The following is a 13,015-nucleotide window of genomic DNA, read 5'->3' on the forward strand; positions in this document are numbered from 1 at the left end:
CCCCACACTACCCACCTCCTTCTCCTCTGCCTCCTCCGCCCTGCCCCCAGGCCGTGCGGTGCATGGAGGAGGGGGGAGGAGAAGAAGGAAGAGGAGGAAGAGGAGAAGGAAGAGGAGGAGAAGGAGGAGGAAGAGGAGAAGGAAGAGGAGGAGGGGGAGCAGAAGGAGGAGGTGGTGAGTGGCCAGAGGCCTCAAGGTTTTTTTAATTTTATTTTGTGTGCTTTAAGTGCTAACAAGTCTCCCTTGTTTTGACAATGATAGTGTGGTGATGATGATGATGATGATGATGATGATGATGATGATGATGATGATGATGATATGAGTCAGCTTGAGAGGCATGCAGGCACTGTTTCTTAAGCCGAGAGATTGTCACCTTCCAAACTGTGTTTTGGGTGCTTTTAATGCTAACAAGTCTCCCTTGCTTTGACAATGATAGTGTGATGATGATGATGATGATGATGATGATGATGATGATGATGATGATGATGATGATGATGATGATGATGATGATGATGATATGAGTCAGCTTGAGAGGCATGCAGGCACTGTTTCTGAAGCCAAGAGAATGTGACTTTCCAAAGTGCTTTTTCTCTGTGTTTTTGGTTCTTTAATGGTGATATTGATATCAGCAAGCCTCTGAGGCAAGGCCAATGTAAATTGCTGTGATTTTTACAAACTCATGCGCAGTGAAGAAAAACCAAAGTCCCTTGACCAAGTACACACTTCTGAGAAGTACACCTGGTGCAAGAACTGTGAAACCACCTTGACATGTTCAATATGCATAGCCATGTGAATCCATGTTCAGTGTGAAACCCAAAGAGTTTGGTTATGCAATAAGCCTCTGACATATGCAAGAGGCCATCTTAAGTAAAGCCATGTTCAATGCCCAAATGTGCTGTTTGGAATGGGGGGAGGGGGGGTTGGCCAGAAAGGGAAGTACATTTCTGCCATCTGTCTAGGAATAATGCCCAAATTTCCTCCATTTTGATCATGCCTAAGAAACATGCATTTATATTAACATTTTAAAAAAATCATCAAATTTTTTTGCATGTCCTCCATTTTTAACAAATGTGTACTACATTTGAAAATGTTGTCCTATATTATTTAATTATTTAATTATTTATTTTTTTGCACCCCCCAATTGTCGGAGGGACACCAACCCGGCTCCCAGCTCAAAAAGGTTGCCTACCCCTGGCTTAGGGAGTGGAACACACTCCCTCGGAGTGTAGTGGAGTCTCCTTCCTTGGTCTTTAAACAAAGGCTAGATGGCCATCTGTCGGAGATGATTTGATTTGGATTTCCTGCATGGCAGGGGGTTGGACTAGATGGCCCTTGCGGTCTCTTCCAACTCTATTATTCTATGATTCTATGATTAAGCATAGGCTTAAGAGCACTGATAAGCAGTACAGAAAGGTACTTTCTATTGCTATTGCTAGATCAGGTTTGTTTAAATTTTAAAAGAGAAACAAGAAAGCTTGTTGCACTTTAAAGACTTTAGCAAGGTTCTAATCCATACACCACAATAAACTGGTTATTTTTGAATGGTGCAGCTAGACTGATGGCTTTTGACTGAGCAAGATTAACATGATAGCTAAGCCTCTGACAGTTCTGAAAATACTGTAAAAACAACAGAGCTTTATGATGCCCTAAAAATGCTCAACAAATACATTGCAGCATAAGCCTGCTTTTTCAAATATGTAACATTCAATATATTCAATAGAAATGAAAGTGCTATCATGATTACAGTCTGTATAGTCCTTCCCATTCTGGGGCCTTTCCAATTTGTTGGACTACAGCTCCCATAATATGCAAACAATAGAGTATCTCCATCTGTAGGATAGGACTTTAGGTCCACATTGTCCAGGGGACTGGGGAAGGCTATATTAACAAGTAGGGGGATGAAAAAGCAGGTATGGAATTTGGGGACCCAGAGGTTCTGAGAAACATGGTTTGGTGAGTACGATCTGTGATCTGCTTTAGATTCTCTGATTAGCAATGCCACCAATGTGAATGCATTCTGTCCACTGTCTGAAAGAGGCCCCTACACACATTAAGCTGTATGTGTGTTGCTGTTCTTGTTGTAGGCCATAAAGTCATTTCTGACTTATACCAACGCTCTTGGCAAGATTTGTTCAGAAAGGGGTTTCCTGTGCCTTTCTCTGAGGCTGAGAGAATGTGAGAGGTTTACTTGGGGACATTAAAGGAATTTGGATTACATCTGTGTGATTGGATCTATCAGAAGAATAAAACAGAAGTTCTGAAGAGATTGAATGGATTGTGCCAAGACAGATTGTGGATGGTTTGTAGGATCTCCAGCTTTTGTGGGACATCTCCAGGCAGAAGACGAGAGTGCAAATTCTCCAGTCTCAGAAAAGGGACTGAGTGCAAATGTATAGCTCAGCTAGTAGAACAATAACTTGCTGCTATTTGCAAGGATTGGTTCATTTCTTGTTGCAACTTGCAAAGACTCACCAGACAGATCTATGTATTTACTTAGTTAGCTTCCTCTTTCCCTCCCAGTTGTCTTGGCACCAGCACTCACCCTCTGCTCTGCATCTATTTTTGGCTAGAAGCAAGTAGCCTAAATTAGTCTTTATCCTATCTCCCTAAATCAGTGAAAAGAAATAATCCTTTCATTTTTCTTTAATCTGACAACAGCCTCTTAGCTAAGATTTTGGTCTTAATTTCCCACCAAGAAGATATGTCCTCTGTGTGTGCATGTGCGTTTGAAAATCAAGCAATGAGCAAATGCGGCTGGTATTTAATGACATCACCTGGGGATATTCCTTGGTCTCAGGTTTTGGCCCAGAAGCCTCAAAGCCTGGGACAATTCTGGACTGCAAACCTTAGATAGATTAATTTTAAAAAAATGTTCACCATGACAGTGAGAGGGAAGGAACGATCTGTAAAAAGCACGTAAGCAACTATATCAAGAAAAATCATTCTAGCTCCCTTCATTTCTATGCTGCATCTCTATTCACAAGAACAAAAACAGTGGTACCTCCCACCTGCAGCAGTGTAGCCATACAAATGTTTCAACCACAGTAGCTTTCAGGGCTCTTTCACCCCCTGCCCACTGATTTTGCTACAGGCACTACAAGCATGTCCACAATTAACACTATACTACTGTTGTTGTTGTTGTTGTTAATAACAGTAGTTATTAAAACTAGTAAGGTTGTTGTTGTTATTGTTGTGTACCTTCAAGTCATTTCCAATTTATGGGGTTTTCTTGGCATTTTTTTTTTTTCAGAGAGGGATTGCCATTGCCATCCTGTGAGACTGAGAAAGTTTGACTTGCTCAAAGTGACCCATTGGGGTTTACATGGCTGAGCCGAATTTCAACTTCTTTTCTCCAGAGTCGTATTCAAATGTTCAAACCACTTCTCCACACTGGCTCTCTAACAACAACTGTAGTAGTAGTAATATTTATTTATTTCTATCTTGCTTTTTTCCCCCAGACTGGGATTCAAAGCAACTTACAACGATTTTTTAAAAAGTTGTTAAAAATTCACAAGATACAAAACTTAAAGCACAATTAAACAATCAGGGGGGAAAATTAAAACCTGGTTAAAACATATATCTTTAAATCATACAATAATGAAGAACAATTAACAGTATCCAGTGCATTGTGTACAATGGGTCATTTGACCTCTTATCAAATGCTTGTCAGAATAGAAGAGTCTTTGCTTTTCTGCAAAAAGAAAGTAAGGAGGGTGCCAGTGTAACTTCTCTGGGAAGGGAGTTCCAGAGCTTGGAAGCAGGCACTGAGAAGGTCCTCTCCTGTGTTCCCACCAGATGTATCTGTGAGGGAGATGAGACAGAGAGAAGGACCTCATCGGCAGATCTCAGAGTATATGTGACTTCATATTGAGTGGTTTCTTCTCTCTCAGACACATGTAATGATAGTTCTCTTGAAAGAAATGTCAGGGCTGAGCATAAAAGGAAGCTTTTCCTATGCTATGTAGGCCCAAATCTATCTGTAGTGAACCCACTCTAAAAATACCCTTAAAACACCTCCACTATTCTTGCTGTAACTCCCCACTTCCTGTTCACATGCAACTGCAACATTGTGAAAACCTTAAACCTATGGAACTTTCAATTGTTATGAGCCAGTTGAAAAATGTTTTTCCACTTCTCTGTGAGAGTGAGATATAATATGACATTATGTTTTATTTCCCTTTATGCTTCCAGCTTATAGTGCAAGAGAGAAAGTGACCGGTGTATGTGGGATGGCAGCACTACTTTTGACAGCCACCCTACATTAGCATGGCACATGTGCGTTTTTTTTCTGCCTGAATTTAATGGCAGAGCTTGCTGTTTTATTGATGTTAAAAGTATAATAATGGCTTCTTGTTACTTTCAAAAGTTGCTTATAAAGGGCCTTTTCAGAAACATTTTGATGGAATTGTTTCCCCAATGTTTTATGTCATTCTTTTCAATTCTAGGTTTTCTCTCTTACAATCTCTCTATCAAAAAGAAGTGGAAAGTGATAGAAAGGTAATCAGGAGTGCAGCAAATAATGTAATAGTACACAACCCATTATTGTCAATTTGGCAGAGACAGTCCCATTTTTTCAGCTGATTTTAAAATGTCTCAGTTCATCTCTCCTCCTTTTATGTCCCCCCTTTGTCCTCAGCTTATCTCATAGAATCATAGAATCATAGAGTTGGAAGAGACCACAAGGGCCATCCAGTCTAACCCCCTGCCATGCAGCAAATCTAAATCAAAGCATCCCTGACAGATGGCCATCCAGCCTCTATTTAAAGACCTCTAAGGAAGGAGATTCCACTACACTCCGAGGGAGTTTGTTCCACTGTTCAACAGACCTTACTGTCAGGAAATTCCTCCTAATGTCTCAATGGTTACAAAGGGAGTTCAAAGTGAAAATGTAGTTTGCACTCAGTTAACTCAGCAGGGGGAAAGGAGAGGAGGGGTAGAATCTTTCCAGTAAGCTTAGGAAAAAGCAAACTGTTGTAGCCTCCCCAAGCTTGTCAGTTCTTCCAATCCTAGTTAATAACTCTTGCCATTTTGACCACACTAATTTTCCTTTACTATGCGAGTCTTAGTTTTCAGCTTTAAAATGTTGATGGGTATGTAATGAATTATTTTTTCAACTTCAATGGACTGCTTTATCCCTGTGCAATGTACACAACTGCCTATTATTATTATTATTATTATTATTATTACTACTACTACTACTACTGACACCATCATTACCATCTCGTAATCTCTGATTACATTGGTATTATCATGTGCCTTAATTTCTGACTTTTAGTGACCCTAAGGTGACAAATTTATCACAGGGCTTTGGGAGGCAAGATTTGTTTAAGGGGGGGGTGCCTTTGTCTTCCTCTGAAGCTGAGAGAGTGTGACTTGCTCAAGATCACCCAGTGAGTTTCCATGCCTGAGTGGGGATTCAAACTCTGGTCTTCAAAGCCCAATGCTCAAAGAACTACACTACACAGTCTCTCTCTGGTTACAGACCATATATTAAAACCCATAGTGGATTTGTTCCTATTCCTCCAGCTCCACTAATTATATATACCTATATATAGGGTTGCCATAAGTCTGGGCCTCCAAACCGGGACATATGTAGGGCAAATGTAGGACAACATTTTCAAATGTAGGGCACATTTTTAAAAAATGGAGGACACGCGAAAAAATTGATGATTTTTAAAAAATGTAAATATAGATACATGTTTCTTAGGCATGATCAAAATACACTTTAAAAATACACTTAAGAAAAATAAATATTGCAAAAAATACACTTTAAAAATACATTTAATTAAAATTAAATACTGGAAAAAATACACTTTAAAAATACATTTAATTAAAATAAATACTGGAAAAATACACTTTAAAAATACATTTAATTTAAATTAAATACTGGGGAAAAACACTTTAAAATACATTCAATTAAAATAAATACTGGAAAAATACACTTTAAAAATACACTTAATAAAAATAAACACTTTAAAAACAGCACACTTAACCAAAATAAATACTTTAAATGGGCACCCACCTCCTCCTCTTCCTCCTCCTCCTTGGTGCCAAAAAAGGGCAAAGGAAATGGCCCTTTCCTTCCCCTCTGGCTGCAGCCCGGCCCAACACTCCTCCTTCGGAGCCTGGCTGGCCAATGGGGGCAGACTGGGGATGGAACAGCCCCGCCCCCTGCCAGCCCTCACAGGCTCCGGCCTGGAGAAGGGGCGGGCTGTTCAGCCCCAGACTCTGAGGAGGAAGTCCTCCTCATTAGCCTTGTGTGCAGAGTGCAGAGGCCTCGTCTTGAAGGGAGGGTAGGGCAAGACAAAGAGCCCTTTCCCCTCCCTCTGGCCCAGAGTCCTCCTCCGCTCTGCCTCCTCCTCCTCCTCCTCCTTTTCTGAGGCTCTGCCTCCTTAAGGGGCCAGCTCCTATTTTAGGCTGGCGCGCGGCAAGGGCCAGGGTCGCCGAGGAGGAGGGGGAGGGTGGCCAGTCAGCCACGCGTGACCCTGAAAGGCAAGGGGGACGCCTGGGGGAGGAGGAGGAGGTTGGAGAAGGAGGTGGAGGCGGCTGGCTGGCTGGCTGGCTGGCTGCATGGGTGGCCGCGGCCAGAGGGAGCGCGCAGGGGGTGGAGGAGGAGGAGGCGGACACAGAAGTGGGTGGCCGGCCGGCTGCATGAGCAGCCGCGGCCATAAAGAAGGTGCGCATGGGGGCGGAGGTGGCTGCAGGCGGGGCAGACCCGGTTTTGGCACAAAACCGTACTGTGACCGTGCCAGCACCCCCAAAAGCGGGTTTGGCACGCCTGCAGCCGGGTTATGGCATCCCTACCTATATATGTCTCTGTTTTTCCTCAGGGTACTAGGAGAAGTCTGGAAAACTTTAATAGTTTTTATAGAACTATTATGCAGTTTCCATTAATTTTTCTTAATCTTTAACTAAAGGCTGTACAACTTTTCCTCACATGTGAAATGCATATAAAACTATTAGTTATCAGTCCCTTGTTGATTACAAATGAAACTTAATGAAAATAATGAAAGTTTCAAATGAAACCTCCATGTGTTTGCTGATACTTGCTAGTATTCTGTAGTTCCAGACTGATCTGATGTTTTTACAAACTATGAAAAAACAAACAAAAAGACATGCCCAGTAAAACCCAAATCTTCCCGCCAAACCCTCAATTTATTGTGCAAAACAATAAGTGTATGTTATCATTTGGGATTAAGTTCTTCTATTGTAAATGCCACATTCTAATCTAATCTTGATATTTAAACTGATGCAAAATCTTGATTATTTTTTCAGACCACGATTAGGTAGAAGAATGACCCAAATGAGAACTATTGGTAGATTTCCAGATAATTGTATTGCAGAAATGAAGAAAGATTGGAGTAATCAGTAGTGAATTTTTGAATAATTATTGTAAACTGCTTTCAGTTCTGAATATATATATTGCACCAGGTTCTATGTATCAGGATTCAGGTTTAAAAAGCACAGTAGACTGTGTAAGGATGACATTTGACAACCAGCTCCTACATTAAAGAGCAAGGAAATGACAGGGAGAAAATGATTCAGGAGAAACAAAAGACATCTGTATTTTGTGATGGCCACTAGTCTTAAAATGGGTGAGACATATTCACAGAGGGTAGTTCAGTAGGGATTACTCATGACATCTATGCAATGATTCTTCATATGTCAAACAGAATAACTCCCATAACTAGATTTCAGGCTTCCTTATCATTATACCTTGTTCTTCACACAGTACTTTTTCACTATCTTTTCTTACTACCTTGAGTCAAAGAGTTTCCATTTCCTTCTCACCATCACCACCACGTAATGTAAAGCAACATGCATATCAAAGTTACTGTACATACAAATGAAAGACTTCTTCCAAAGACAAACAATGGGAATTATATGGGTCTCTACATGGTGTTGAACTACAACTCCCAGCAGCCCTAACAACCATATCAAATATCCAAATCCAATATCCAAATGGATCTGAGGAAGTGGGTCAAAGTCTACGGAAGCTCATGCTATCTACTTTCTTCTTTCAATTAGGTCCGAAAAACACTGCAGAAATAATCCAGTTTGAGACTAACACAACTAAGGACCTTATTCTATTACCTTTTTAAACCAGCAGCAACCTAACAGGCTGCAGTCAGGATGCAGCATGAAGGTGGGGATTATCGCATTGTAAATCACTGCCGAATAGCTGAGTGTCAGCATCTTGTGTCTAGCCATGCTCCACCATCCCCTTTTTGAAAACGAAAGCTCCCCAAGTTTTAAAAGGGGCTGGCTGAGTACAGCTGGGACACGGGATGCTGATGCCCATTGATTTGGCAGCGATTTACAATGTGATAATCCTTGCCTCTATACTGCATCCCAGCTGTAACCTGTTAGGCTGCTGCTGGCTTAAAAAGTAATGCTAGAAGATCCTATGTCTTTGAATTCAACCCTATCCAATAGTGAGGAATACTAGGAATGCAGTCTGATAATCCCTGAATGGCTGACCAATCTCCACCAATATTTTTTTCCAAAAATCATTATTTTGAAAATGTGTAGTGCATCTCTCCAAGAAAGTTTGGCCTAAATATATCTACTCATTTCTATCAGAGCAGACCTTTTAAATCTATAAGATTTATGTTAGTACATATTGACTTACCATTCAGCAATTGATTCATTAGGTCTGCTCTAGAAGACACTGGCAACTAACCTGAGGCTTAGCAGGAAATAGTGATGCACAACTTTCAAGTACAAACTTAGCCAAGTCAGGATGCATTGTATGCAAAGTAAGCCAAGTTACTTTAGCAGTTGAGCTTAAAAGTTACACAAGCACCTCCCTCTATTTCTGCTGGTAAAAAGAGAAAGTGTGTAATTATCTTTTCTTGAAAACCATAATTTGCTGCCAAGGGTAGTCTAGTGAGCTGGGTCTTTCCCAGATGGGCATTAGAGTACCTGTTAGCAACATGGTCAAATGCTAACAGCTGACCAGTGGCATGAAATAGTTTGCTTGTATTAGTGACCTTGTTGGATACTCATTTACATTCACTTTGCATGTTGAGGCTGGGGAAAGATATGAAGACTAGGGGAGAGAACTTTTCTCTTATTGCTAATCTGCTTGTACAGCTCTCATTACTGTTTGCAGGGTAGATGGGTCACACTTGAATAATTTGATTTTCTTTAGGGGTAGAATTCAAAAACATAGTCATATTAATATCAATATGTAAAGGGATTTTGTAGCACCTTTGAGACTAATAGCCTAACAGTATAACAAAATAAAGCTGAGATGCAGCAAGAGAGAAACAGCTTTCTCCTTGCCTCTCGACATGCTATTGAAGCATTTCAATTCGCCTCCCAAGGGCGACAGTCATAAAAGCATGACTTTTGTCATGCTGGCAAAATCCTTTTGGTAAAAGGCACACTTTTACTTCTATCTCCCTCTGGAAAGAGATCAGAAGCATCTTGGCTTGGCTAAGTGTGTGCCTGAAGGTGTGCATCACTATTTCTTGCTCAGCCTCAAGTATTCTTTTGTCATCCAATAAGTTTCTAACTGTGTGAAAGAAGTTGTAGCATAAACTTTTATAGACTTGGTCTACTTCCTGCCATGCATCTGAGGAAGTAGACCAAGTTTACGAAAGCTTATGCTACAACTTTTTTCACACAGCTAGTCTCAAAGGTGTTATAAGATCCCTTTGCATATTGATTTTGTTTGTTTGTTTGTTTGTTTGTTCTCGTCTTGGTGGGCACCCTAGCTTAAAGACTCTCTATATGATCATAGAAGCTAAGCTGTATCAGCTCTGGTTAGTACTTGGATGAGAGACCACTAGCAAATACCAAGTGATGTAGGCTGTATTTCAGAGGAAGGAACTGGTAAAACTAGCTCTGAATATTCCTTGCCTAAGAAAACTGTTAAATTCATGGAGTCACCAGACAATATCACACTACATGCTTTATCTCTGTTATCCCCTTTGCACTGCTGGCTCCTGTGAAATCCTGGAATTTGTATATTAGGGAGAGGAATTTGGAATTCTCAGCTACAGAGCTCTTAGACTCCATTAAATTACACACCCCAGAATTCCACAGGAGGCAGCCATAGCAATTTAAGTGGAATAATAGCAGTATAATGTGTTGTGATATTATCCAATATAAATTGATAGGGAACCTGAAGGCACATACATAAACATTTGTCCAACAATGGGAATTTGATATGGCTGCCTGCAGAGAGATATATCAGGATAGAATTTGTTTGGAGGCTCAGTTCTACCATTGGCTGTAAGGGGATGCTGGACTCCATCAGTGAAAACATTAGAATGCTTTTCTGCTGTGTGCCATCTGATGTATCACTTATCACCAATAAGGCATATGCTACAGCAGTAATCAATATGTGTAAGAGTTCCCTCAAAAGGACGCCTGGAGAGGCCTGGAATTACATTAAATTCAGAATGAGACAGGTAGTAGCCTCACTTTGCCTAAAGACAGTGCTGGCCCTATTAAAGAGTTGTATAAATGGAAGCCATTGAGTCATACACTTTATACAACTATACACCCAAACCATCAAGTAAATATTTTCTTTTTGAGAAACAGGTCTAATCTGACAAGGGAATGAGAACAGTAGATGGGGACAGCAGAATTAGATTCACCTTTATAACCTAGATTATATTGTTCTGTGCTATTGTCAAGCATAATCACTGTCATAAAATTAAATCTGGAAGGAGTAAATATTTAGAACCATGAACAAAAGCGTATACACACAATTGCCAAGTATTCAGGTAGATAAAAATATGCATTTTTCCATCTCACAGAGTCAGTGCTCAATCTACTGGCCTCAGGGAGCGGTGTGTGTGTGTGTCTTCAAGAATAGCATACTCAAATCATATCAACTTTCTCTTCATCAATTCCAAAATGTACCGAGTTCTATACTCTGAACAAGACTTGTAAAATCAAATATGGCTCATAAATGTGTGATGTGGAAAGTTCAGACTTACATGAGAATGGTTACATATTTCTTTTGTGTTGCTTATAATGGAGTTATTTATGGTAGATGGAGGCGAATTGTAGGAAAGATTAAAGGTTTTCATAATAAAGGAAAGCAAGAGCTTGGGAACTGGGTACCTCCTCACCACCATGACTCAAAAGGCAGGATAAATCACCCAAGCAACCATTAAAACTTCAAGAAGATTGCTTGTAAACCTTCAAGCCTTGCCAATAAAGTATATTCTTTGCCATACAGCAGCCCATATGGCAAAGCTCAGCAATTTTTTTCTCCATTCCCTCCAACCAAAGGCTATTCACAACGTAACCTTGCTGTCTCTCTCTCTTTGTGTAAGGCATCAGGCCAACCGAGCACTATCAAATCAATGCAGGCTTTAAATCTGAAGACAGGAAAACATCAAGGAAAGCAGAATTGCAGGCATGGAGAAAAGTTGAAGCCTGAAGAGTAATTTTTCAAAGATGTAGCCATGTTAGTCTCTTGCAGCATAAAAAAAGAGGAAGGGAGGGGAAGCAAAAAAGGAATGTAGCTTCCCACTCCCACAACTGTATAAATATACTTTATACCTGAGCCTTTAATATTACTGGAGATCCAGCAAGGTGTAGTGATTGCAAATCTCCTCTGAACAAATCTTGCCAAGAAACCCCTGTTATAGCGTTGCCTTAGGGTAAGCCAGAAGCAACTTGAAGGAACACAGCAATAACAGCAACAATTTAATATCACTCTTTACTCTGAAAAAGTGGGTTTATATCCATTAAAGCCCATGCTAAAACAAAAACCACTTAGTCTTAAAGGTGCTGCCACGTTCTTTTTTTTCCCCTCCCTTCTTCTTTACTCTCTTAAATGGTGGATTCAAGTTCACCACAATGGAGATAGGTCATCTGTTATTACCCATTAAAACAACATTTCTCACCCTGAGGAATATTAGAGGAAATCTTTTCTGTGTTGCAGGATGCTTGGAAAAAAATTCCAAGATACCTTTTCTCTCCCCTTCCCTCACTTCCATTCCTCTCAAAGACCTCCAAGGAAGGAGACTCCACTACACTCTGAGGGAGTGTGTTCCACTGTCGAACAGCCCTTACTGTCAGGAAGTTCTTCCTAATGTTGAGGTGGAATCTCTTTTCCTGCAGCTTGCATCCATTGCTCTGGGATCTGTTCTCAGGAGCAACAGAAAACAAGCTTGCTCCCTCCTCAATATTACATCCTTTCAAATATTTAAACAGAGCTATCATATCACCTCTTAATCTTCTTTTCTCCAGGCTAAACATCCCCAGCTCCCTGAGTCATTCCTCATAGGATATGATTTCCAGACCTTTCACCATTTTAGTCGCCCTCCTTTGGACACGTTCCAGTTTCTCCACATTCTTTTTGAATTGTGGTGCCCAGAACTGGACACAATATTCCAGGTGGGGTCTGACCAAAGCAGAATACAGTGGCACTATTACTTCTCTTGATCTAGACACTATACTTTTATTGATGCAGCCTAAAATTGCATTGGCCTTTTTAGCTGCCGCATCACACTGTTGACTCATGTTCAACTTGTGGTCTACTTGGACTCCCAGATCCCTTTCACATGTAGTCTCATTCAGCCAGGTGTCCCCCATCCTATATCTGTGCATTTCATTTTTCTGCCCTAAGTGTAGTACCTTACATTTCTCCATGTTGAATTTCATTTTGCTAGCTTTGACCCAGCTTTCTAGTTTATTCAGGTCATTTTGAATTTTGATCCTGTCCTCTGAGGTATTAGCTATTCCTGCTAATTTGGTGTCATCTGCAAATTTGATAAGTATTCCCCCAATTTTTTCCTCCAAGTCATTGATAAAGATGTTGAACAGTACTGGGCCCAGGACAGAGCCCTGTGGGACCCCACTGGTCACTTCTCTCCAGGATGAAAAGGTGCCATTGTTAAGCACCCTTTGCGTTTGGCCGGTCAACCAGTTACAAATCCATGTAACAGTTACCTTGTCTAGCCCACATTTTACAAGCTTGTTTGCAAGAATGTCATGGGAAACCTTGTCAAAGGCCTTACTGAAATCAAGATATACTATATCCACA

This window comes from Sceloporus undulatus, chromosome 4 (genome assembly GCF_019175285.1).
Source record: "Sceloporus undulatus isolate JIND9_A2432 ecotype Alabama chromosome 4, SceUnd_v1.1, whole genome shotgun sequence".
Taxonomy (NCBI): domain Eukaryota; kingdom Metazoa; phylum Chordata; class Lepidosauria; order Squamata; family Phrynosomatidae; genus Sceloporus; species Sceloporus undulatus.